Here is a 24,315-nt window from a genome sequence, read left to right on the forward strand (position 1 = left end):
AAGCTCCATAAGCTGTCTTTTTTACTGTAGTATCATCAACATTTAGCATGTCTTTCTTAAAGACCATCTATGGTATTATCCTCATATAACATAAGATGAAGCCGAGGCCTATAGAATTAAAGGGTTTTCCTGAGATCATAACATGGAAAGCAGGTCCAATACCAGTCCCTGGTCCCTGGAGCCCTGTTTGAGACTTCTGAACTGTTCTCTGTCCCATCATTTATTATTTCTGAGGAGTTCTTGAAAAATCTTGATGTGAGCACAGAATCAGAGACAGTGCGGGGCTGAAGAGACTGCTAGGTTGCCCCAATAATCATTTTCCTCTTTGGTCACATAACAATTCTGAGAGTGTAAAAGCAGCACAAGGACCCACATCCCAGTGTTCCTTGATGATGGTGCCATCATATGAGCAGGTGCTGTTCAATGTAAGATGCACAAAAGTGATCCCTGGCTCATGGGATCAATAGAACGAGCAAGGCCTCTCCTTCCTTTCATCCTTTTCCATGATGCTGGAATGCTGATGTGGCTAGGAATCATGCAGGATCACAAAAATGAGGGCAACTCTCTAGGCACTGGGGAGTTTCAATTTTGGAATTCTGATTTATGATGCCTTGGAGCTTCCAGCTGGGATCTAGAAGATGGTCATCTCTGGGTATTCATTGGGGCTTGCTTCCGGAACCTCAGCACACACCAAAATCTGCAGATGCTCATTTCTTTATACAAAATGATGTGATATTTGTATACAACCTATGCACTTTCTCCTAGATACATTAAATAATTTCTAAGTTGCTTAGAATAACTGACAAAATGTAATTGCTATGTAAATTCCTTTTTTTTTACTCTATCAATTCAGAAGTAATGACAAGAAAAAACAAGTTTATTCCTGCTCAGTATATACACAACTCCGCCATACTCTTATTTTTAAAATAGTTTCCACCTGTGGTTTGTTGAATCTGCAGATTCAGAATGTAGTGACCCAGAGGCACAACTGTACTTTCTTGTTAAGATGTTTCTACTTCATGTCTTTATGAGAGCAACCAAACTTATATTCTAAACAAAAGAAATATGTCCTCTCTTTAAAAAATTACATTTAATTTTCTATGCATTTTTGATGAATGCAAACATGTCTGCATAGAAGTGACAGTAGAGAAGGACATGCCAAACATTAGTCTGATAGAGTTGAAATGAGACCAGAATCAATCACCTTTAGACAGAAAAAACCACAGGAAGTAGGAGGATATAAGAAGATGTGAGGGATAGTCTTAGTTGCCAGGAGGATTTGCTTTCCATTCTTCTCTATCCTGTTTGACATCCCAAGAGAGTGGCTTCTATGTACCACATCAGTGGGATTCTTTTAAATTCTTGTTTCTGGGGGAATTGAGACACTGGGAGATACCAGGGGGAGACTGGAAGACAGCAGGAGAGCCACTTGGGATTTCCACCTCCTGGCTCTCTGCCAGTGTATTAGTTCATTCCTGAATTGCTACAAAGAAATACCTGAGACTGGGAAATTTATGAAGAAAACAGGTTTAATTGGCTCATGGCTCTGCAGGCTATACAGGAAGCATAGCAGCTTCTGCTTCTAAGGAGGCCTCAGGAGGCTTCCATTCATGGTGAAAGGCCAAGGGGGAGAGAGGCATCTCACATGGTGAAAGCAGGAGCAACAGAGAGAGGGAGGAGGTGCTACACACTTTTAAACAACTAGATATCATGAGAACTCATCAGTGTCACAACAACAATACCAAAGGGGGATGGTGTTAAAACATTCATGCGAAAACATCCCCGTGATCTAATAATCATCTCCCACCAGGCCCTCCTTCCAACATCGGGAATTACAATCAACATGAGATTTGGGTGGAGACACAGATCCAAAGCATATCAGCCTGTGTGGCTGTGTGTTGGCCATACAGGGCTTCTCCACCTGCCCGCTCTTGTTCTCCCACCCCTATGGATACAGCTATGGCTATGGCGACAATAATAACTGCTCCTTCCCTGTCCCTTTCAGTCTAGGGGAGGACTTAGTGCTCCCCTAGGTATTGCTGCTTAGGGTGCTGACCCATGCATTTTCTCTTTCCTTAACCCTGCATGTCTTTGTAAATACTTCCCTCATGAAACACTCCTCAATCATTTCAGTTTGGACCATCCATGTCTTCCTTGAAACTTTCCAGATAGGCAAGGAAGAAAAATTTTGAAAAGTAAGTAAAACAACAAAACTGGCTTCTACAGCAGTTCAGCTCTAGGAAGCAATGCCTGCATGTCCCCTTGCTCATTAAATGAATGTTAGAGGTAGCATTCTCTCCATGAGGGCAGATTGAATGATTGGAATAAAGGAAGTCATATGGGGAGATAAATCAGAAGCGGGGACCCTATTTGGAACTCACAAAGACTGGGTTGGTAGCAATCGGTTTCCAGAAGGAAGCTCCATGTCTCCTGTCTTTTCATGAAACAAGATCATGATCCCCTGCATGTAGCATGGAGGTGGAAACGCAGGAAAGTGATCTTGTAGCTAAAACAGTAACTGACTATAAAAGAAGACAGTTCTTGGTACTTACCCTTGTCTTTCCTTTTTCTTTTGTCCAGAGGTGAAGATCTCCCTTGTGGTAAAGGTGGAGGGCCTTTCTGGGATTCAGTAACTTCAGAGGACCCTTTTGTGTTGCTTAATTCAGGGGATGCCTACGGGAGCTAGAGTGAACACTGGTTAGCAACCCAGGCTTATGAAGATGCTGGACAGACTTGTTATTTCCTGTATGAGGACTGTGGACAAATCAGAGGCCAGAGGAGTTCGAGACACAAATCCCAACTGAGATGATTCTTGGCCTCTGTCCCATATCCAGTACATATAAGCCTCTCTCATCACGTCCCATGTTGTTCACCTTCCTGTAAGTAATTGTTGTCCTGATTTTAAAAATCAATTATGGGCCTAGGTATCACATCAAGTAATGTGAACTTTCATTATGAGGCTTTATAAATAATGAAAAAAGTGGATCATAGGATCATTCAAGGCTGACAATGTCCTGACACCATTTTTTTTGGTGTTTTCTTTATTATAGTGGTAATATATTCATGTGTATACTTTCTTTCCAAATGCTAGAGAAGTGTATGCAAAGTGAAAGTCTAGAATCCCATTGTCTAGAGGCTACCACTTGCTACACTGTTCATTTTTACTTCTTTTATCAACTCTGAACAGCTAACTTTTTTTAAGTTCTGTGAAATCAAATCATTTATTATTATTTGTATTTCAATGGGTTTTTGGGGAACAGGTGGTGTTTGGTTACATGCATAAGTTCTTTAGTGGTGATTTCTGAGATTTTGGTGCACCCATCACCCAAGCAGTGTATACTGTACCCAATGTGTAGTCTTTTATCTCTCATCTCTCTTTCATTCTTCCCCCCAAGTCCTCAAAGTTCATTGTATTATTCTATGCCTTTGTGGCCTCACAGCTTAGCTCCCACTTATAAGTGAGAACATATGATGTTTGGTTTTCCATTCCTGAGTTACTTCACTTAGAATAATGGTCTCCAATTCCATCTAGGTTGCTGAGAATGCTATTATTTCATTCCTTTTTATGACTGAGTAGTATTCCATGGTATATGTGTGTGTGTGTGTGTGCGTGTATATATATAAATATATACAGACACATATACATATATACACATACACATATACATACACACACTATATATATATAATTTTCTTTATCCACTTGGTGATTGATGGGCATTTGAGCTGGTTCCATATTTTTGTAATTGCAATTGTGCTGCTATAAACATGCAAGTGCAAGTGTCTTTTTCGTAAAATGACTTCTTTTCCTCTGGGTAGATACCCAGGAGTGGGATTGCTGGATCAAATTGTAGATCTACTTCTCGTTCTTTAAGGAATTTCCACACTGTTTTCCATAGTGGTTGTGCTAGTTTACATTCCCACCAGCAGTGTAAAAGTGTATCTTTTTCACCACATCCCTGCCGACATCTATTATTTTTAGATTTTTAAATTATGGCCATTCTCGCAGGTGTAAGGTGGCATTGCATTATGGTTTTGATTTGTGTTTCCCTGATGATTACTGGTGTTAAGCATTTTTTCTTATGTTTGTTGGCCATTTGTATATCTTCTTTTGAGAATTGTCTATTCATGCCCTTAGCCCACTTTTTGATGTGACTGTTTTCTTCTTGCTAATTTGTTTGAGTTCCTTGTAGATTCTGGATATTTGTCCTTTGTCAGATGCATAGTTTGTGAAGATTATCTCCCACTTGGTGGGTTATCTCTTTGTTCTGCTGATGATTTCCTTCGCTGTGCAAAAGCTTTTTAGTTCAATTAAGTCCCATCTATTTATTTTTGTTTTTGTTGCATTTATCTTTGGGTTCTTGGTCGTGAAGTCTTTGCCTAAGCGGATGTCTAGAAGGGTTTTTCTGGTGTTATCTTCAGAATTTTTATGCTTTTAGGTCTTATATTTAAGTCTTTGATCCATCTTGAGTTGATTTTTGTATGAGGTGAGAGATGAGGATCCAGTTTTATTCTTCTACATGTGGCTTGCCAATGATCTCGGCACTATTTGTTAAATAGGGTGTCCTTTCCCCACTTTATGTTTTTGTTTGCTTTGTCAAAAATCAGTCGGCTGTAAGTATTTGGCTTCATTTCTGGATTCTCTATTCTTTTCCATTGGTCTATGTGCCTAATTTTATGTCTGTGCCATGCTGCTTTGGTGGCTTTAGCTTTGTGGTATAGTTTGAAGACAGGTAATGTGGTGCCTCCAGATTTGTTCTTTTTGCTTAGTGTTGCTTTGGCTATTCAGGTTTTTTCTTTTTGTATTAATTTTAGAATTGTTTTTTCTAGTTTTGTGAAGAATGATGATGATATTTTTGTGGGAATTGCATTGAATTTATAGATTGTTTTTGGCAGTATGGTCATTTTCACAATATTGATTTTACCCATCCATGAGCATGGGGTGGATTTCCATTTGTTTGTGTCATCTATGATTTCAGCAGTTTCATAGTTTTCTTGTAGAGGTCTTTCACCTCCCTGAGTAGGTATATTCCTAAGTTTTTTTTTTTTTGCAACTATTGTAAAAGGGTTTGAGTTCTTGATTTGATTCTCAGCTTGATCACTATTGGTGTATAGCAGTGCTACTGATTTGTGCACTTAATTTGTACCCTGAAACTTTACTGAATTTATGTATCAATTCTAGGAGCTTTCTGGATGAGTCTTTAGGGTTTTCTAGGTATACATTCATATCATTGGTGAACAGGGACAGTTTGACTTCCTCTTTACTGATTTGGATGCCCTTGATTTCTTTCTCTTGTCTGTTTGCTCTGGATAAAACTTCCACTACTACGTTGAATAGAAATGGTGAAAGTGGGCATCTTTGTCTTGGGAGAATGTTTTCAACTCTGGGAGAATGTTTTCAACTTTTCCCCATTTGGTATAATGTTGGCTATAGGTTTGTCATCGGTGGCTTTTACTATGTTAAGATATGTCCCTTCTATGCCGATTTTGCTGACGGTTTTAATCATACACGGATGCTAGATTTTGTCAAATGCTTTTTCAGTGTCTATTGAGATGATCATGAAATTTTTGTTTTTAATTCTGTTTATCCAATGTGTCACATTTATTGACTTGTGTATGTTAACCCATCCCTGCATCCCTGGTATGAAACCCACTTGATAATGGTGGATTATCTTTTTGATATGCTGTTGGATTGGGTTAGCTAGTATTTTGTTGGGGATTTTTGCATCCACATTCATCAGGGATACTGGTCTGTAGTTTTCTTTATTTGTTACATCCTTTCCTGTTTTTTGTATTAGGTTGACACTGGCTTCATAGAATGCTTTTGGCAGAATTCCCTGTTTCTCTATATTTTGGAATAGTTTCAGTAACATTGGTATCAATTCTTCTTTGAATGTCTGATAGAATTCAGCTGTGGATCCATCTGGTCCTGTACTTTTTTTGTTGGCAATTTTTTAAATTTTTATTTCAATCTCACTGCTTTTTTATTGGTCTGTTCAGAGTTTCTATTTCTTCTTGGATTAATCTAGGAGGTTTGTGTATTTCCAGGAATTTATGAATATCCTCTAGGTTTTCCGGTTTGTGTATGTGAAGGTGTTCACAATAGCCTTGAATGATCTTTTGTATTTCTGTGGTATTTGTTGTAATATCTCCTGTTTCATTTCTAATTGAGCTGAGTTGGACCCTCTCTGTTCTTTTATTGGCTACACTCATCAATGGTCTGTCAATTTTGTTTATGTTTTCAAAGAACCAGCTTTCTGTTTCACTTATCTTTTGTTTGTTTATTTGTTTCAGTATCATTTAATTCTGCTCTGATCTTTGTTATTTCTTTTCTTCTGCTGGGTTTGGGTTCAGTTTGGTCTTGCTTCTCTGGCTCCTTGAGGTGTGACCTTAGATTGTCTATTTGTGCTTTTTCAGACATTTTGATATGTGCATTTAATGCTATAAACTTCCCCTTTAGCATCTCTTTTGCTGTATCCCAGAGGTTTTAATAGATTTTGTCACTATTATGGTTCAGTTCATAGAATTTTTTAATTTCCATCTTGATTTAATTATTGATCCAGTGATCGTTCAGGAGCAGTTTATTTAATTTCCATGTATTTGCATGGTTTTGAATGTTCCTTTTGGAGTTGATTTCCAATTTTATTCCACTGCAGTCTGAGAGAGTCTTGCTATAATTCTGATTTTCTTAAATTTGAGAATTGTTTTGCGGCCTATCATACGGTCTGTCTTGGAGAATATTCCATGTGCTGATGAATAGAATGTACATTCTGCAGTCGTTGGGTAGAATGTTCTGTAAATATCTGTTAATTTGTCCTAGGGTATAGTTTAAATCCATTGTTTCTTTTCTGGCTTTTTGTCTTGATGACCTGTCTAGTGCTGTCAGTGGAGTATTGAGGTCCCACACTATTATTGTGTTACCATCTATCTCATTTCGTAAGTCTAGTGGCAACTATTTTTGTAAACTTGGGAGCTCCAGTGTTAGGTGCATATATATTTAGGATTCTAATATTTTCCTGTTGGACTAGACCTTTTATCATTATATAATGTTGGAGGCTGCATAAATGTTTCTTATGATTAGGCAAAATTGAAGCCTGTCAGTAACAATATGAACCTGTGATCAATTAAGCAGCTGACCAATTGTTACCTCCTCCTCCTTGATCTTGTTACCCAATAAATATGAAGGGCTGAGAAGCTCGGGCAGTGGCCTTTGCTCACTAGAAGCAGGGAGCTCTTTTCTTTTTCTCTCCTCTCTTCTCCTCGTGTTGCCTTTCCTTAAAACAGTTTCTTTTTTTTTTTTTTTTTGGTTATCATTTCTACATTTGTCCCTTCGTTCAGTCATAATGACGGTCTCAAGCAGTAAGAGTAATTGCTGAATGATGGTCTCAAGCCATAACAGTAGTAACTGCTGTAGTGACCGTCTCAAGTAGTAGTTGTGGCAGTCAGCCACAAGTGGCACACTAACAAGGACTATCAGGGACAAAGAGACCTGAAGAGACCTGAAGGGATCTGAAGAGGCCTGCAGGGATAAATAGAGATAAACAGAAATAGAGATAAATAGAAACGAATAGAGATAAGTAAGTAGAGATAGGTAAGGAAAGACAGGGACTTGCAGGAACTAACAGGTACCATAGGGACAGATAGGGATAGATAGACTAGCAAAGACTAGCAATATAAGGTCAATGCCCTAAAGAGGTACACAAGTAGAGACAAGCAAAGACTAGCAGAGATTTGCAGGGACAGACATGGACAGATAGGGATAGATAGGGTCCTATAGGGACTTGAATGAGGAAGGTCTGCTGGAACAGAAAAAACTAAAGCCCAGAAAAATCTAAAACCAACTAGGCAAATGAGAAACCCCATCACAAGTCTGCCGGGAGCTGTGCTCTAAAAAGGTACCAGTCAGTGCCCTAGAGGTACAAAGAACGGGAAGTTTTTGAATCAGAGTAACATGAGGAAGAATTTGGTTGTTTCTGTTTATTTTCTTTTTTGTTTGGAGTTTGGTATGTACCACCTTTTTGTTATTTAAGGGTTTGAGAATTTTTTGCTACACCTACAGCACCTATCCAAAGTGCTGTAGGATGATCAGGAGAGGGAGGATGAAAATTGGCTTGTACCGTCTTCTTTTGTGGCTACTGAAAGGCTGACTTTAGCTTTCGCTTTCATGGATTGTAACATGCACTGGCACCTGTGAGATGTGCAGAGGACTTGGGAGGTTTTTTCGGAGCCTGTCAAGATGTGGGAATTGAGCTTCATTGCTCTGCAGTATTGACTCAGGCAATGGCTAATTTGGTAGCTGACAGATATAAAGGAAGCCAAGGGTCAAGCCCTAAAGTGGGAAAGTGTTATAAGTGTAGAAAAATTGAATGTTTCAAAAAAGAACACTACCAGACCACTGGGCAAAAGGGATCTTGTAACACAGTTCCCCTCTCAACAGAAAAAAATGCCAGGACTTTGCCCTCGTCGCAACAAAATAAATCATTGGGCTAATCAGTGTCACTCAAAATTTCATCAAAATGGCACCCCCCTGTTGGGAAGCGAGAAGGGGGCCTGGACCTGGGCACCTCAAACTATGAAGGCATTTCCCCATCCAGGCCCTAACTCTGTTTCAGGGATGGGTTTCTGGAGGCACACTGATTCCCTTTCCCCAGGAACATCTGGAAATGCAGGATTAGATCCCCTCCAGAACAAATTATATTAATTGAAAGAAACAAACTCACTAAGATTCACATTGATATTTGGGGATCTTTGCCAACAAAATACTTGGGATTGATTTTGGTAAAAGTTGTCTTAACTTACAGGCCCAGGAGTTGTTGATTTTTATTGTGAAGGAGAAATTCAGGTAATGGTAATGTCACAAGATCTTTGGGTTTTTGAACCAGGAGAATATGTTGCTCAACTGTTGCTTGTTCCCTTTAAGTTGTACCCTTCTCTACATAAGAAGAAGCAAGGAGGTCAGGGATTTGGAAGTGCAACTAGGAGAGAGATTTACCTTACGCAATCCACAGCTTCTCATAGACCCACTTGTGCAGTTAAGTTTTGTGGACTTATGGATGTGGGAGGAAGAGACTGGTCTCTCATGGTAATAGATCTTGAGGATTGTTTACAAGAAGGATAAGCCTCAATTTGCTTTTTCTGTGTCTTCTTTAATCAGAAAGAGCCTGTCTCTCATTATGAATGGAAAGTTTTACCCCACGGTAATTAACCAAAGAGGCAGAAGCTGAGTTACTGTCTGTAGAACAAATGCTTCAGCAACAGCATACCTCCTGGCTACAGCCACAAAACCTTTGCTTCTCTTTCAGTAGCTTTACTAGGGTGGGGATGAGGGTATGATTGTGTTTTTGCAGGAGATGAACAAGCCATGCGGGTGCCCTCAAGATGTGTGTGACCATGGAATGGGAGACTGGAGGGACCCATGAATTCCAACTACAGGCCTGGTTCCCCCAGTACGAGCCATAAGCCAGTTGAATTCGGACGCGAAGACAGAAGGAGGACCGACCAGAGTCACGTTGACATCAACCACCATAATATGGGGACAGATCAAGAAAACCACACAGGAAGCTGAGAAACCGCTGGAGCACCAAGGTTTCACCTTTTGCTGGAACTCAGAGGTACAATCAATGCTTAACGGACCAATGCTTTCTGACTGGGCTCCTCTCTACCCTGAATACGAGACCCTAATAGTTAAGCAGGAATATCATTGTCTCTATTCAGCAAGAAGAAGTTGCAGAAGATGGACCTTCATCCTTCTGCAACTCTTAGGATTAAGGGTCCTCTTGTGAAAGGGAAGGGGGAAATATGAAAGAAGCATTCAAACCAGAGTGACTCCATTTTGAATAAGGGCTAAAAAAATTAAGCTGGATCACCAACTGGCAATTAAGGGCTGCACAGCCTGCAATTGCCTTGCTCAATTAATTTAAAAACAAAAAGGAGATGTTGGAGGCTGCACAAGTATTTCTTATGATTAGGCACAATTGAAGCCTATCGGTAGTAATATGAACCTGTGATCAATTAAGCAGCTGAACAATCGTTACCTCCTCCTTGCTCTTGTTACCCAATAAATATGAAGCTCTGAGAAGCTCGGGTGGTGGCCTTTGCTCACTAGGAGTAGGGAGATCTTCTCTTCTCTCCGTGTTGCCTTTCCCTAAAAGTTTTTTGTTGTTGTTGTTATCATTTCTACATTTGTCCCTTCGTTCAGTCATAAGGACGGTCTCAAGCAGTAACAGTAGTAACTGCTGTAATGATGATCTCAAGTAGTAATAGCAACTGCCGTAATGACGGTCTCAAGTAGTAACAGTAGTAACTGTCGTAGTGACCGTCTCAAGTAGTGGTTGTGGCAGTCATCCACAACATAATATCTGTCTTTGTCTTTAACTGTTGTTGCTTTAAAGTCTGTTTTTTTCTGATATAAGAATAAGAATATAAGATATAAGAATAGCTCCTCCTGCTCACGTTTAGTGTCCATTTGAGTGGACTTTTCCCACCCCTTTACAGTGTTAGTATTGAGATGTGAGGTGTTATTCTATTCATAATGCTAGTTGTCTGAACACCTTATTTTTTTCATCGTGTTACTGTTTTATAGGTCCTGTGAGATTTAATCTCTGACAAGGTTCTATTTCTGTGTATTTCAAGGTTTTATTTGAAGATTTAGAGCTCCTTTCAGTAGTTCGCGTAGTGCTGGTTTGGTAGTGGGGAAATCTCTCAGCATTTGTTTGTCTAAAAAAGACTGTATCTTTCCTTCATTTATGAAGCTTAGTTTCATTGCATACAATATTCTTGCCTGGTAATGGTTTTGTTTAAGGAGGCTAAAGATGGGGCCCCAATCCCTTCCAGCTTGTAGGGTTTCTGCTGAGAAATCTGCTATTAATTTGATATGTTTTCCTTTATAGATTACCTCATGCTTTTGCCTCACCACTCTTAAGGTTCTTTCCTTCATCTTGACTTTCTATAATGTGATGACTGTGTGCCTAGGTGGTGGTCTTTCTGTGATGAATTTTATGGGATGTTTTTTGAGCTTCTTGTATTTGGGTGTCTAGATCTCTAGCAAGGCCAGAGAAATTTTCCTTGATTATTCCCTCAAATATGTTTTCCCAACTTTTAGATTTTTCTTCTTCCTCAGGAACACCAATTAGTCTTACGTTTGGTCGTTTAACATATTGGGAACTCCAATTATTCTTAGATTTGGTCATTTAACATCCCAAATTTCTTGGAGGATTTGTTCTTTTTTTTAAGTTATTTTTTATTTGCCTTTGTCATATTGGGTTAATTTGAAAGCCTTGTTTTCCAACTCTGAAGTTCTTTCTTCTGCTTGTTTGATTCTATTCAGATTTTCCAGTGTATTTTGCATTTCTCTATGTCCTTCATTTTCAGAAGCTGTAATTTTCTAAATTTATGCTGTCTATTTCTCTGGGGAATTTTTTCTGCCCATATCCTGTAACATTTAAAATATTTATTTGAGTTGGTATTCACCTGTCTCTGGTGCCTCCTTGAGTAGCTTAATAATCGACCTTCTGAATTCTTTTTTTGTGGCAATTCAGAGATCTTTTCTTGGTTTGGATCCATTGCTAGTGAGCTAGTGTGATTTTTGGAGGGTGTGAAAGAACCTTGTTTTGTCATATCAGAATTGTTTTTCTGGTTCCTTCTCATTTGGGTAGACTATGTCAGAGGGGAGATCTGGGGCTCAAGGGCTGCTGTTCAGATTCTTTTGTCCCATGGGGTGATCCCTTGAAGTGGTCCTCTCCCTTTTCTCCTAGGGATGGGACTTGCTGAGAGCCAGACTTCAGTGACTGTTATTTCTCTTTTGAGTCTAGCCACCTAGGGGAGCTCTTAGGCTCTGGGCTGGTACTGGGGAGTGTCTGCAAAGGGTCCTGTGATGTGATCTGTGTTCAGGTCTGTCAGTCATGAATACCAGGACCTGCTCTGGTGGAGGTAGTAGGGGAATGAGGTGGACTCTATGTGGGACCTTGATTGTAGTTTTGTTTAGTGTATTGGTTTTTTAAAATGCTGGTTGTGCTGGCAGTAAAGTCACATGGACAGATTCAGTACCTCTGGTTAGCCAGGATGTTACAGGCTGTGCAGTTATCTGATATTTTCTCCTTTCTTCAGGCAGGGTTGTTTTGTGAGTTGCTGTAATGGTTGCGTGGTTGGCCTCCAGCCAGGACATGAGGCTTTCAACAGCATCAGCTGCAGTATTTTAGGGAGGATACAAGTTTTCCCTGAAGTCACCTGGATAAGTATTCTGGTTTCTCAGGTGCTGGGTGGGGCTGTAGAGCTCCCAAGAGATTATGTCTTTTGTCTTTGGCTTCCAGGGCAGTCAGAGAAAGATCATCAGTTGGGGGTAGGGTTAGGTATGTCTGAACTCAGACTATCCTTGGGCGGGGCTTGCAGTGGCTGCTGTGGGAGATAGGGGTGTGTTTCTCAGGCTGATGGAGTTACATTCCCAGGGCTATTAGGGCTGCTTCTGCTGCATCATACAGGACTTCAGGGAAGTGGGGGGAAAGCTGGCAGTGACAGGCCTCACCCAGCTCCCATGCAGCCAGAAATGCCAGTCTCACTCCTGCTGTGCTCCCCCAACAGCACCGACTTTATATCCAGGGGCTGAGAACTTGCCAGAGGAAAGCCCACCTGCTGAGAAAGCAAGCAGGGCTTTCAGGCATTGCCATCTCCCTGCCCCGGCTTCTGTGCTTTTATTGGCACTTCGTGTTTGCCTCCCACCCCCAAATTATGTCCTGGAAAATTCACGCTTAGTTGAAATTATCACAAAGTTCAGCTGGAAGTTTCCTTCTCCCTGTGGTCCTTCCCCAATTTTACTGGCATCCCTCTGTTATAAATAAAGTTTCAGTGCCACAGAAGAAATAGCACTCGAATATAAAATTTTCTTTTTAATTCTCAGCAAGGCAAGTCACTTCTATAGAAGGGTGCACCCTTACAGATGGAGCAATGGTGAGAGCACACTTGGACAAGGGAGGGAAACAGGTTCTTATCCCTGACTCATGTGGCCCCTGCTGCTGTGTTGTTCCCCTATTGGCTAGGGTTAGACCGCACAGGCTAAACTAATTCCGACTGGCTAATTTAAAGAGTGACAGGGTGAGTGGTTTGGTGGGAAAAATGGTTATGACAGAGCAGGTAATTGGAATGAGTCAGGGTAGAGCAGGTAATCAAAAAAGGTTGCTTTACAATAAAGTTAAGTTTAAAAGTCAAAGGCAAAGAATTGAACATACTGACACTGATTCTTTGAAAAGAAATTTAGAACTGATATCTAACATTGGCAAAACATGAAAAGGAGAAACGGGGCGGGGGAAGAAGAAAACGAGGAGATTATGATGTTCCAGAATTCCAAGCCATGGAGTCATTGATGAGTAAGTAGTGTCAGTAGCGGCTACATGGTTTCAAGATTAACCTTTGGCTGAACAATGAGGAGTCATTGCCAATGTTGTCAAAGTGGTTGCAGAGAAAGAGTGGCCGGAAGACGAAGCAGAGCAGGTGTGCGAGAGAATGGCAAATAGTGTGATGGATTTCCTGGACACCCCTGATGTAAACTGAAACACCACGGACAAGACAGTTCAGGTAGGTGGCTGCATGCCATGTTATTGTATAACAACCAATAGTGTTTCTATATACAAAATAAGCAGTAGGAAGAAATAAGAGAAAATGAACCCAACCACATCTTCTGAAAAATAAGGGTAATGAGGATGGATGATTAAAACTTAGTGTAAAGCCTGAATAAGCACAATATTGTAGTAGTCATTCATATATAGAAAAGCTAATCAATGGAAAAGTTGTAAAACTAACACAAATGCATATGGAAACATAGCACAGTCATATCTCTTATTTTTATAATTTTTTATTTTTGTAAATTTTTGTGGGTACATGGTAGATGTATATATTTATGGGGTACATGAGATGTTTTGATATAGGCATGCCATGTGAAATAAGCATATCATGGAGAATGGTGTATCCATCCCTCAATAATTTATCCTTTGAGTTACAAACAATCCCATTATATTCTTTAAGTTACTTAAAAATATACAATTCAGTTATTATTGACTACAGTAGCACTATTGTGCTATCAATGGTAGGTCTTACTCATTTTTTCTTTTTTTTAGTTTTTTTTTTTTAAGTTCTAAGATACATGTGCACAACATGAAGGTTTGATAAATAGGTATACATATGCCATGTTGGTTTGTTTCACCCATCAACTCATCATTTACATTAGATATTTCTCCTAATGCTATCCCTCCCCCAGTGCCCCCACCCCCTACAGGCCCCTGTGTGTGATGTTCCCCGCCCTGTGTCTAAGTGATCTCATTGTTCAATTCCCACCTATGAGTGAGAACATGCAGTGTTTTGTTTTCTGTCCTTGTGATAGTTTTCTGAGAATGATGGTTTCCAGCTTCATCCATGTCCCTGCAAAGGACATAAACTCATCCTTTTTTATGGCTGCATAGTATTCCATGGTATATATGTGCCACATTTTCTTAATCCAGTCTAACATTGATGGATATTTGGGTTCGTTCCAAGTCTTTGCTATTGTGAATAGTGCCACAAGAAACATACGTGTGCATGTGTCTTTATAGTAGCATGATTTACAATCCTTTGGGTATATACCCAGTAATGGGATGGCTGGGTCAAATGGTATTTCTAGTTCTAGATCCTTGAGGAATCGCCACACTGTCCTCCACAATGGTTGAACTAATTTGCACTCCCACCAACATTGTAAAAGTGTTCCTATTTCTCCACATCCTCTCCAGCATCTGTTGTTTCCTGACTTTTGAATGATCACCATTCTAACTGGTGTGAGATGGTATCTCATTGTGGTTTTGATTTGCATTTATCTGATGACCAGTGATGATGAGCATTTTTTTCATGTGTCTGTTGGCTGCATAAATGTCTTCTTTTGAGAAGTGTCTGTTCATATCCTTTGTCCACTTTTGGATGGGGTTGTTTGATTTTTTCTTGTAAATTTGTAGTTCTTTGTAGATTCTGGATATTAGCCCTTTGTCAGATGGGTAGATTGCAAAAATTTTCTCCCATTCTGTAGGTTGCCTGTTCACTCTGATGGTAGTCTCTTTTGTCATGCAGAAGCTCTTTAATTAGATCCCATTTGTCAGTTTTGGCTTTTTGTTGCCATTGCTTCTGGTGTTTGTGTTTTAGTCATGAAGTCTTTGCTCATGCCTATGTCCTGAATGATATTGCCTAGGTTTTCTTCTAGGGTTTTTAATGGTTTTAGGTCTAACATTTAAGCCTTTAATCCACCTTGAATTAATTTTTGTATATGGTGTAAGGAAGGGATCCAGTTTCAGCTTTCTACATATGGCTAGCCAGTTTTCCCAGCACCATTTATTAGATAGGGAATTCTTTCCCCATTTCTTGTTTTTGTCAGGTTTGTCAAAGATCAGATGGTTGTAGATGTGTGGTGTTATTTCTGAGGCCTCTGTTTTGTTCCATTGGTCTATATCTCTGTTTTGGTACCAGTACCGTGCTATTTTGGTTACTGTAGCCTTGTAGTATAGTTTGAAGTCAGGTAGTGTGATGCCTCCAGCTTTGTTCTTTTTGCTTAGGATTGTCTTGGCAATGTGGGTTCTTTCTTGGTTCCATATGAACTTTAAAGTAGTTTTTTCCAGTTCCGTGAAGAAAGTAATTGGTAGCTTGATGGGGATGGCATCAAATCTATAAATTACCTTGGGCAGTATTGTCATTTTCACGATTTTGATTCTTCCTATCCATGAGCATGGAATGTTCTTCCATTTGTTTGTGTCCTCTTTTATTTCATTGAGCAGTGGTTTGTAGTTCTCCTTGAAGAGGTCCTTCACATCCCTTGTAAGTTGGATTCCTAGGTATTTTCTTCTCTTTGTAGCAATTGTGAATGGGAGTTCACTCATGATTTGCCTCTCTGTTTGTCTGTTATTGGTGTATAGGAATGCTTGTGATTTTTGCACATTGATTTTGCACCCTGAGAATTTGCTGAAGTTGCTTATCAGCTTAAGGAGATTTGGGACTGAGACAATGGAGTTTTCTAAATATACAATCATGTCATCTGCAAACAGGGACAATTTGACTTCCTCTTTTCCTAATTGAATACCCTTTATTTCTTTCTCTTGCCTGATTGCCCTAGCCAAAACTTCCAACACTATGTTGAATAGGAGTGGTGAGAGAGGGCATCCCTGTCTTGTGCCAGTTTTCAAAGGGAATGCTTCCAGTTTTTGCCCATTCAGTATGATATTGGCTGTGGGTTTGTCATAAATAGCTCTTATTATTTTGAGATATGTTCCATCAATGCCTAGTTTATTGAGAGTTTTTAGCATTAAGGGCTGTTGAATTTTGTCGAAGGCCTTTTCTGCATCTATTGATAATCATGTGGTTTTCGTGGTTGGTTCTGTTTACATGATGGATTACGTTTATTGATTTGCATATGTTGAACCAGCCTTGCATCCCAGGGATGAAGCCAACCTGATTGTGGTGGATAAGCTTTTTGATGTGCTACTGGATTTGGTTTGCCAGTATTTTATTGAGGATTTTCACATCAATGTTTATCAAGGATATTGGTCTAAAATTCTTTTTTTTGTTGTGTCTCTGCCAGGCTTTTAGTATCAGGATGATGTTGGCCTCATAAAATGAGTCAGGGAGGATTCCCTCTTTTTCTATTGATTGGAATAGTTTCAAAAGGAATAGTACCAGCTCTTCTTTGCACCTCTGGTAGAAATCGGCTGTGAATCCATCTTGTCCTGGACTTGTTTTGGTTGGTAGGCTATTATTGCCTCAATTTCAGAGCCTGTTATTACTCTATTCAAAGATTCAACTTCTTTCTGGTTTAGTCTTGGGAGGGTGTATGTGTCCAGGAATTTGTCCATTTCTTCTAGATTTTCTAGTTTATTTGTATAGAGGTGTTTATAGTATTCTCTGATGGTAGTTTGTATCTCTGTGGGATTGGTGGTGATATTCCCTTTATCATTTTTTATTGCATCTATTTGATTCTTCTCTCTTTTCTTTATTAGTCTTGCTAGCGGTCTATCAATTTTGTTGATCTTTTCAAAAAACCAGCTCCTGGATTCATTGATCTTTTGAAGAGTTTTTTGTGTCTCTCTGATCTTAGTTATTTCTTGCCTACTGCTAGCTTTTGAATGTGTTTGCTCTTGCTTCTCTAGTTCTTTTAATTGTAATGTTAGGGTGACAATTTTAGATCTTTCCTGCTTTCTCTTATGGGCATTTAGTGCTATAAATTTCCCTCTGCACACTGCTTTAAATGTGTCTCAGAGATTCTGTGTTGTGTCTTTTTCTCATTGGTTTCAAGGAACATCTTTATTTCTGCCTTCATTTCTTTATTTACCCAGTAGTCGTTCAGGAGCAGGTTACTCAATTTCCATGTAGTTGTGCAGTTTTGAGTGAGTTTCTTAATCCTGAGTTTCAATTTGTTTGCACTGTGGTCTGAGAGACAGTTTGTTGTGATTTCTGTTCTTTTACATTTGCTGAGAAGTGCTTTACTTTCAATTACGTGGTCAATTTTAGAATAAGTGTGATGTGGTGCTGAGAAGAATGTATATTCTGTTGATTTTGGGGTGGAGAGTTCTGTAGATGTCTATTAGGTCTGCTTGGTGCAGAGCTGAGTTCAAGTCTTGGAAATCCTTGTTAACCTTCTGTCTCATTGATCTAATATTGACAGTGGGGTGTTAAAGTCGCCCATTATTATTGTGTGGGATTCTAAGTCTCTTTGTAGGTCTCTAAGGATTTGCTTTATGAATCTGGGTGCTGCTGTATTGGGTGCATATGTATTTAGGGTAGTTAGCTCTTCTTGTTGAATTGATCACTTTACCATTATGTAATGGCCTTCTTTGTCTCTTTTAATCTTGCTGGTTTAAAGTCTGTTTTATCAGAGACTAGGATTGCAACCCCTGCTTCCCCGCCCCCCCCCCTTTTGCTTGGTAGATCTTCCTCCATCCCTTTATTTTGAGCCTATGTGTGTCTTTGCACATGAGATGGGTTTCCTGAATACAGCACACTGATGGGTCTTCACTCTTTATCCAATTTGCCAGTCTGTGTCTTTTAATTGGGACATTTAGCCCATTTACATTTAAGGTTAATATTGTTATGTGTGAATTTGATCCTGTCATGATGATCTTAGCTGGTTATTTTGCCCATTAATTGATGCAGTTTCTTCATAGCATCAATGGTCTTTACAATTTGGCATATTTTTGCAGTGACTGGTACCAGTTGTTCCTTTCCGTGTTTAGTGCTCTTGTAAGGCAGGCCTGGTGGTGACAAAATCTCTCAGCATTTGCTTGTCTGTAAAGGATTTTATTTCTCCTTCACTTATGAAGCTTAGTTTGGCTGGATATGAAACTCTGGGTTGAAAATTCTTTTCTTTAAGAATGTTGAATATTGCCCCCCTGCCTCTTCTGGCTTGCAGGGTTTCCACCAAGAGATCAGCTGTTAGTCTGATGGGCTTCCCTTTGTGGGTAACTTGACCTTTCTCTCTGCCTGCCCTTAACATTTTTTCCTTCATTTCAACCTTGGTGAATCTGACAATTATGTGTCTTGGGGTTGCTCTTCTCGAGAAGTATCTCTGTGGTGGTCTCTATGTTTCCTGAATTTGAATGTTGGCCTGCCTTGCTAGGTTGGGGAGGTTCTCCAGGATAATATCCTGAAGAGTGTTTTCCACCTTGGTTCCCTTCTCCCCATCACTTTCAGGTACACCAGTCAAATGTAGATTTGGTCTTTTCACATAGTCCCATATTTCTTGGAGGCTTTGTTCATTTTCTTTTTACTCTATCTTCTCTAACCTTGTCTTCTCCCTTTATTTAATCAATTTGATCTTCAATCACTGATATCCTGTCTTCCACTTGATTGAATCGGCTATCGAAGCTTGTGCATGCATCACAAAGTTCTCGTGCCATGGTTTTCAGCTCCATCAGGTCATTTAAGGTCTTCTCTACACAGTTTATTCTAGTTAGCCATTCATCTAAACTTTTTTCAAGGTTTTTAGCTTCCTTGCAATGAGTTCAAACGTGCTCCTTTAGCTCAGAGAAGTTGGTTATTACCAACCTTCTGAAGCCTACTTCTGTCAGCTCATCAAAGGCACTCTCCGTCCACCTTTGTTCCGTTGCTGACGAGGAGCTGCGATCCTTTGGAGGAGAAGAGATTCTCTGATTTTTAGAATTTTCAGCTTTTCTGCTCTGGTTTCTCCCCATCTTTGTGGTTTTATCTACCTTTGGTCTTTGATGTTAGTGACCTACAGATGGGGTTTTGGTGTAGATGTCCTTTTTGTTGATGTTGTTGCTATTCGTCTCTGTTTATTAGTTTTCCTTCTAACAGTCAGGTCCCTCAGCTGCAGGTCTGTTGGAGTTTGCTGGAGGTCCACTCCAGACCCTGTTTGCCTGGGTATCACCAGTGGAGGCTCAGTTGGAAATGCAGAAATCACCCGTCTTCTGCATCAATCACGCTGGGAGCTGCAGACCGGAGCTGTTCCTATCCGGTCATCTTGGAATGGATCCTGGTCTTATTCATTTTTTCTAACCAGTTTTTGTACCTATTAACCATCCCCACTTACCCCCATACACACCCACATGACCCATCCCAGCCTCTGGTAACCATCCTTTTACTCTGAATGTCCATGAGTTCAATTGTTTTGATTTTTAGATCCCACAAACAAGTGAGAAAGTGTGATGTAAAGTTATTTCACTTAACATAATGATCTCGAGTTTTATCCATGCTGTTGCAAATGATTGGATCTCATTCTTCTTTATGGCTGAATAATACTCCATTGTGTACATGTACCATATTCTCTTTATCCATTCATCTGTTGATGGACACTTAGGTTGCTTTTAAATCTTGGCTATTGTAAACAGTGTTGCAACAAACATAAGAGTGCAGATAGCCCTTTGACATACCAATTTCCTTTCTTTTGTGTATACCCAGCAGTACGATTGCTGGATCATCTAGTAGCTCTATTTTTAGTGTTTTGAGGAACCTCCAAACTATTCTCCACAGTGGTCATACTAATTTATTAACATATTCTTACCAACAGTATACAAGGGTTCCCTTTTCTTCACATCTTCACCAGCATATGTTATTTCTTGTCTTTTGGATATAAGCTTTTAACTGGGATGTGATGACATCTCATTGTAGTTTTGATTTGTATTTCTATGATGATCAGTGAGGTTGAGCACCTTTTCATATACCTCTTTGCCATTTATATGTCTTCTTTTGAGAAATGTCCATTCAAATCTTTTGCCCATTTTTAATCGGATTATTGGATTATTTTTCCTGTAGATTTGTTTTAGCTCCTTGTATATTCTGGTTATTAATCCCTTGTCAGATGGGTAGTTTGCAGATATATTCACCCATTCTGTGGGTTGTGTCTTCATTTTGTTGATTGCTTTCTTTGCTGTGCAGAAGCTTTTAAACTTGATGTAATCCCATTTGTTTGTTTTTGCTCTGGTTGACAGTGCTTGTGGAGTATTGCTCAAGAAATCCTCGCCCAGACCAATGTCCTGGAAATTTTCACCAATGATATTGATTCTTCCAGTCCATAAACATGAAATGTCTTTACATTTTTTCTGTCCTCTTTAATTTCCTTTATCAGTGTTTTATAGTTTTCATTATAGATATCTTTCACTTCTTTGGTTCAGTTAATTTCTAGGTATTTAATTTTATGTGTGGCTATTGCAAATGGGATTACCTTTTTATTTCTTTTTCTGATTTTTAACTGTGGGCATATAAAAATCCTACTAATTTTTGTATGTTGATTTTTGTATCATATAACTTCACTGAATTTGTCAGTTCTAATAGTTTCCTTGTGGAATCTTTTAGGTTTTTCCAAATATAAGATTTTTATCAGCAAACAAGGATAATTTGATTTCATCCTTTCCAATTTGGATGCTCTTTATACCTTTCTGTTGTCTTCTTGCTGTAGCTAGGACTTCCAGTACTATGCTGAATAACAGTGGTGACAATGGGCATCCTTGTTGTGTTCCAGTTCTTTGAGGGAAGACTTTGTTTTCTCCCACTTAGTATGATACTAATTGTGGGTCTGTCTTATATGACTTTTATGTTAAGGTATGTTTCCTCTATATCCAGTTTTTGGAGATTTTTTTTTTTTATCCTGAAGTGTTACTGAAATTTATCAAATTCTTTTTCAGCAACAGTTGAAATGGTCATTTTTTTTTTGTCCTTCATTCTGTTGATATGATGTATCACATTGATTGATTTGCATATGTTGAACAATTCTTGCATCCCAGGGATAAATCCCACTTGGTCTTGATGAATGATCTTGCTAATGTATTGTTAAATTTGGTTTGCTGATATTTTGTTGTGGCTTTTTGCATCAATATTCATCAGAGATATTGGCCTGTAGTATTCTGTTTTCGATGTGTCTTTGCCTGGTTTTGGTATCAAGGTAATACTGACCTTGTAGAATGAATTTAGAAGTATTCCTTTCTCTTTTATTTTTCTGAATAATGTGAGTAGGATTAATTCTTTAAATGTTTGGTAGAATTCAGCAGTGAAGCCATAGAGTCCTGGGCTTTTTTTTTCTGGGAGACTTTTTGTTACATCTCAGATCTTGTTCCTTGATCTTTTCAGGTTTTGGATTTCTTCCTGGTTCAATCTTGGAAGGTTGTATGTATCTAGGACTTTTTCTATTGGGATATGGTTGTTCATAGTAGCCACTAGTGATCATTTGAATTTCTGCAGTGTCAGTTTAGTGTCTTTTTTCATGTCTGATCTTATTTATTGGGATCGTCTCACTTTTTTTCTTAGTCTGGCTAAAGTTTTTGGAATTTTGCTTAACTTTTCAAAAAACTTTCAGTTTTTATTGATATTTTTTATTCATTTTAATTTAGTTTATTTTTGCTTTGGTCTTTATGATTTCTTTTCTCCTACAAGTTTTGGGCTTGGTTTGCTCTTGCTTTTCTAGCTATTTACAATGCATTGCTAGATTATTTATGTAAAGCTTTTCTTTTTAACTGTAAGCACCTATAGCTCTAAATTTCCCTCTGGGTACTGCTTTTGCTGTATCTCATAGGTTTTGGCATGTTGTGATTCCATTATTATTTGCTTAGAGAGATTTTTAAATTTTCTTCTTAATTACTTCACTGACCTATGGGTCATTCAGAAGCATATTGTTTAATTACCATGTATTTGTATGGTTTCCAAAATTCCTCTTGTTATTAATTTCTAGTTTTATTTCATTGTGGTCAGGGAAGATGCTTGATATTATTTCAATTTTTTGAATATTTTAAGACTTGCTTTCTGATCTTACATGCGGTTTATCTTCGAGAGTAATCCATGTGCTGAGGAAAAGAATATTCTGCAGTTCTTGGATAAAATGTTCTGTGCGTATCTATTAGGTCCATTTTGTCTATAGTGCAGATAATTTGTGACATATCTTTGCTGATTTTCTGTCCAGAAGATTTGTCTAATGCTGAAAGTCTCCAGCCATTATTCTGCTGGGGCCTACCTCTCTATTTAGCTGTAATAATATTTGCTTATATATCTCGGTGCTCCAATGTTGGATGCATATATATTTAAAATTGTTATATCCTCTTGGTGAACTCATCCCTTTATCATTATATAGTGACCTTCTTTGTCTCTTCTTATAGTTTTTGTCTTGAAATCTATTTGGCTGATAAAAGTATAGCTACCACTGTTTTTTTGGTTTCCATTGGCATGAAATATCTTTTTCCATCCTTTTATTTCCAGTCTATGTTTCTTTATAGGTGAAGTGTGTTTCTTGTAGGCAACAGATCAATGGGTCTTGTTTTTTCATCTACTTAACCAGTCTATGGCTTTTGATTGGAGAGTTTGGTCCATTCAATAACATTCAGTGTTATTATTGATAAATAAGGACTTACTCCTGCCATTTTGTTATTTGTTTTCTGGTGGTTTTGTAGTCGTCTCTTTCTTCTTTCTTTCATTCCTGTCTTCCTCTAGTGAAGATGATTTTTCTGATAATATCATTTGGCTTTTTACTTTTTATTTTTTGTGTATTCTATATTTTTTGATTTGAGGTTACCAAAAGGCTTGCAAATACTTTTATAACCCATTATTGTTACCTAATAACAACTTAACACTATTTACATGAACAAACAAGCAAAAAGAAAACGAATAAAAACTCTCTTTAACTTCATTCCCTGGCTTTCTGTTTTGTTGTTTCTATTTATATCTTAATATACTGACTATGTCTTGAAAGGTTGTTGTCATTATTTTTGATTGGCTCATTGTTTATCTGCTTAGGATAAAAGAACTTTACACACCCCACTTACAGTGTTATAATAATCTGTGTTTTTCTGTGTATTTATTATTACCAGTACATTTTGTACCTTCAGGAGATTATTTATTGCTCATTAATCCCATTTTCTTTCTGATTGAAATACTCCATTTAGCATGTCTTGTAGAATGGGTCTGGTATTGATAAAATCCATCAGCTTTTGTTTGTCTGGGAAAGTCTTTATTTCTTCATATTTAAAGAATATTTTTACCAGATATACTATTCTGGGGTAAAAGTTTTTTTTTCCTTCAGCACTTTAAATGCCAGTCTCTCCTGGCCTGTAAGGTTTCCTCTCAATAGTCTGCTGCTAGATGATTGAAACTCCAATGTATGTTATTTGTCCCCTTTCTCTTGCTATTTTTAGGATTCCTTCTTTATTCTTGATCTTCACGAGTTTAACTATTAAATGCCTTGAGAGGTAGTCTTATTTGGGTTAAATCTTCTTGGTGTTCTATAACCTTCTCGTACTTGGACATTAATATCTTTCTCTAGGTTTGGGAAGTTCTCTGTTATTAACCCTTTGAATAAACTCTCTACACCATCTCTTTCTCTGTCTCTTCTTTAAGGCCAATAATTCTTAGATTTGCTTTTTTGCAGCTATTTTCTAGATCCTGCAGCTGTGCTTCATTGTTTATTTTTGTCTTCTCTATGTATTTTCAAATAGCCTTTCTTCAAGCTCACTAATGCTTTCCTCTGTTTGACCCATTTTGCTGTTAAATGACTGTCATGCATTCTTCAGTAAGCCAATTGCATTTTTCAGTTCCAGAATTTCTGCTTGAGTTTTTAAAATTATTTCAATATCTTTGTTAAATTTATCTGATAAAACTCTGAATTCTTCCTCTGTGTTATCCTGAATATCTTTGAGTTTCCTCAACACAGCTATTTTGAATTCTCTGTAAGGTCACATATCCGTTTCTCCAGGATTCGTTCCTGGTGCCTTGTCTATTTCATTCGGTGAAGTCATGTTTTCTTTAAAGTTGTTCATGCTAGTAGATGTTCTTCAGTGTCTAAACATTGAAGGGTTAGGTATTTATTGCAGTCTTCACTGTCTG

At 38.5% G+C, this 24,315-nt stretch overlaps 1 pseudogene; it reads right to left on the reverse strand.

Moving 5' to 3' along the window:
- LOC100609386 (mas-related G-protein coupled receptor member X3-like) overlaps positions 1 to 24,315 on the reverse strand; it is a 28,051-nt pseudogene that overhangs the window by 2,872 nt on the left and 864 nt on the right.

The sequence above is a fragment of the Pan troglodytes genome, chromosome 9 (genome assembly GCF_028858775.2).
Source record: "Pan troglodytes isolate AG18354 chromosome 9, NHGRI_mPanTro3-v2.0_pri, whole genome shotgun sequence".
NCBI classification, from domain to species: domain Eukaryota; kingdom Metazoa; phylum Chordata; class Mammalia; order Primates; family Hominidae; genus Pan; species Pan troglodytes.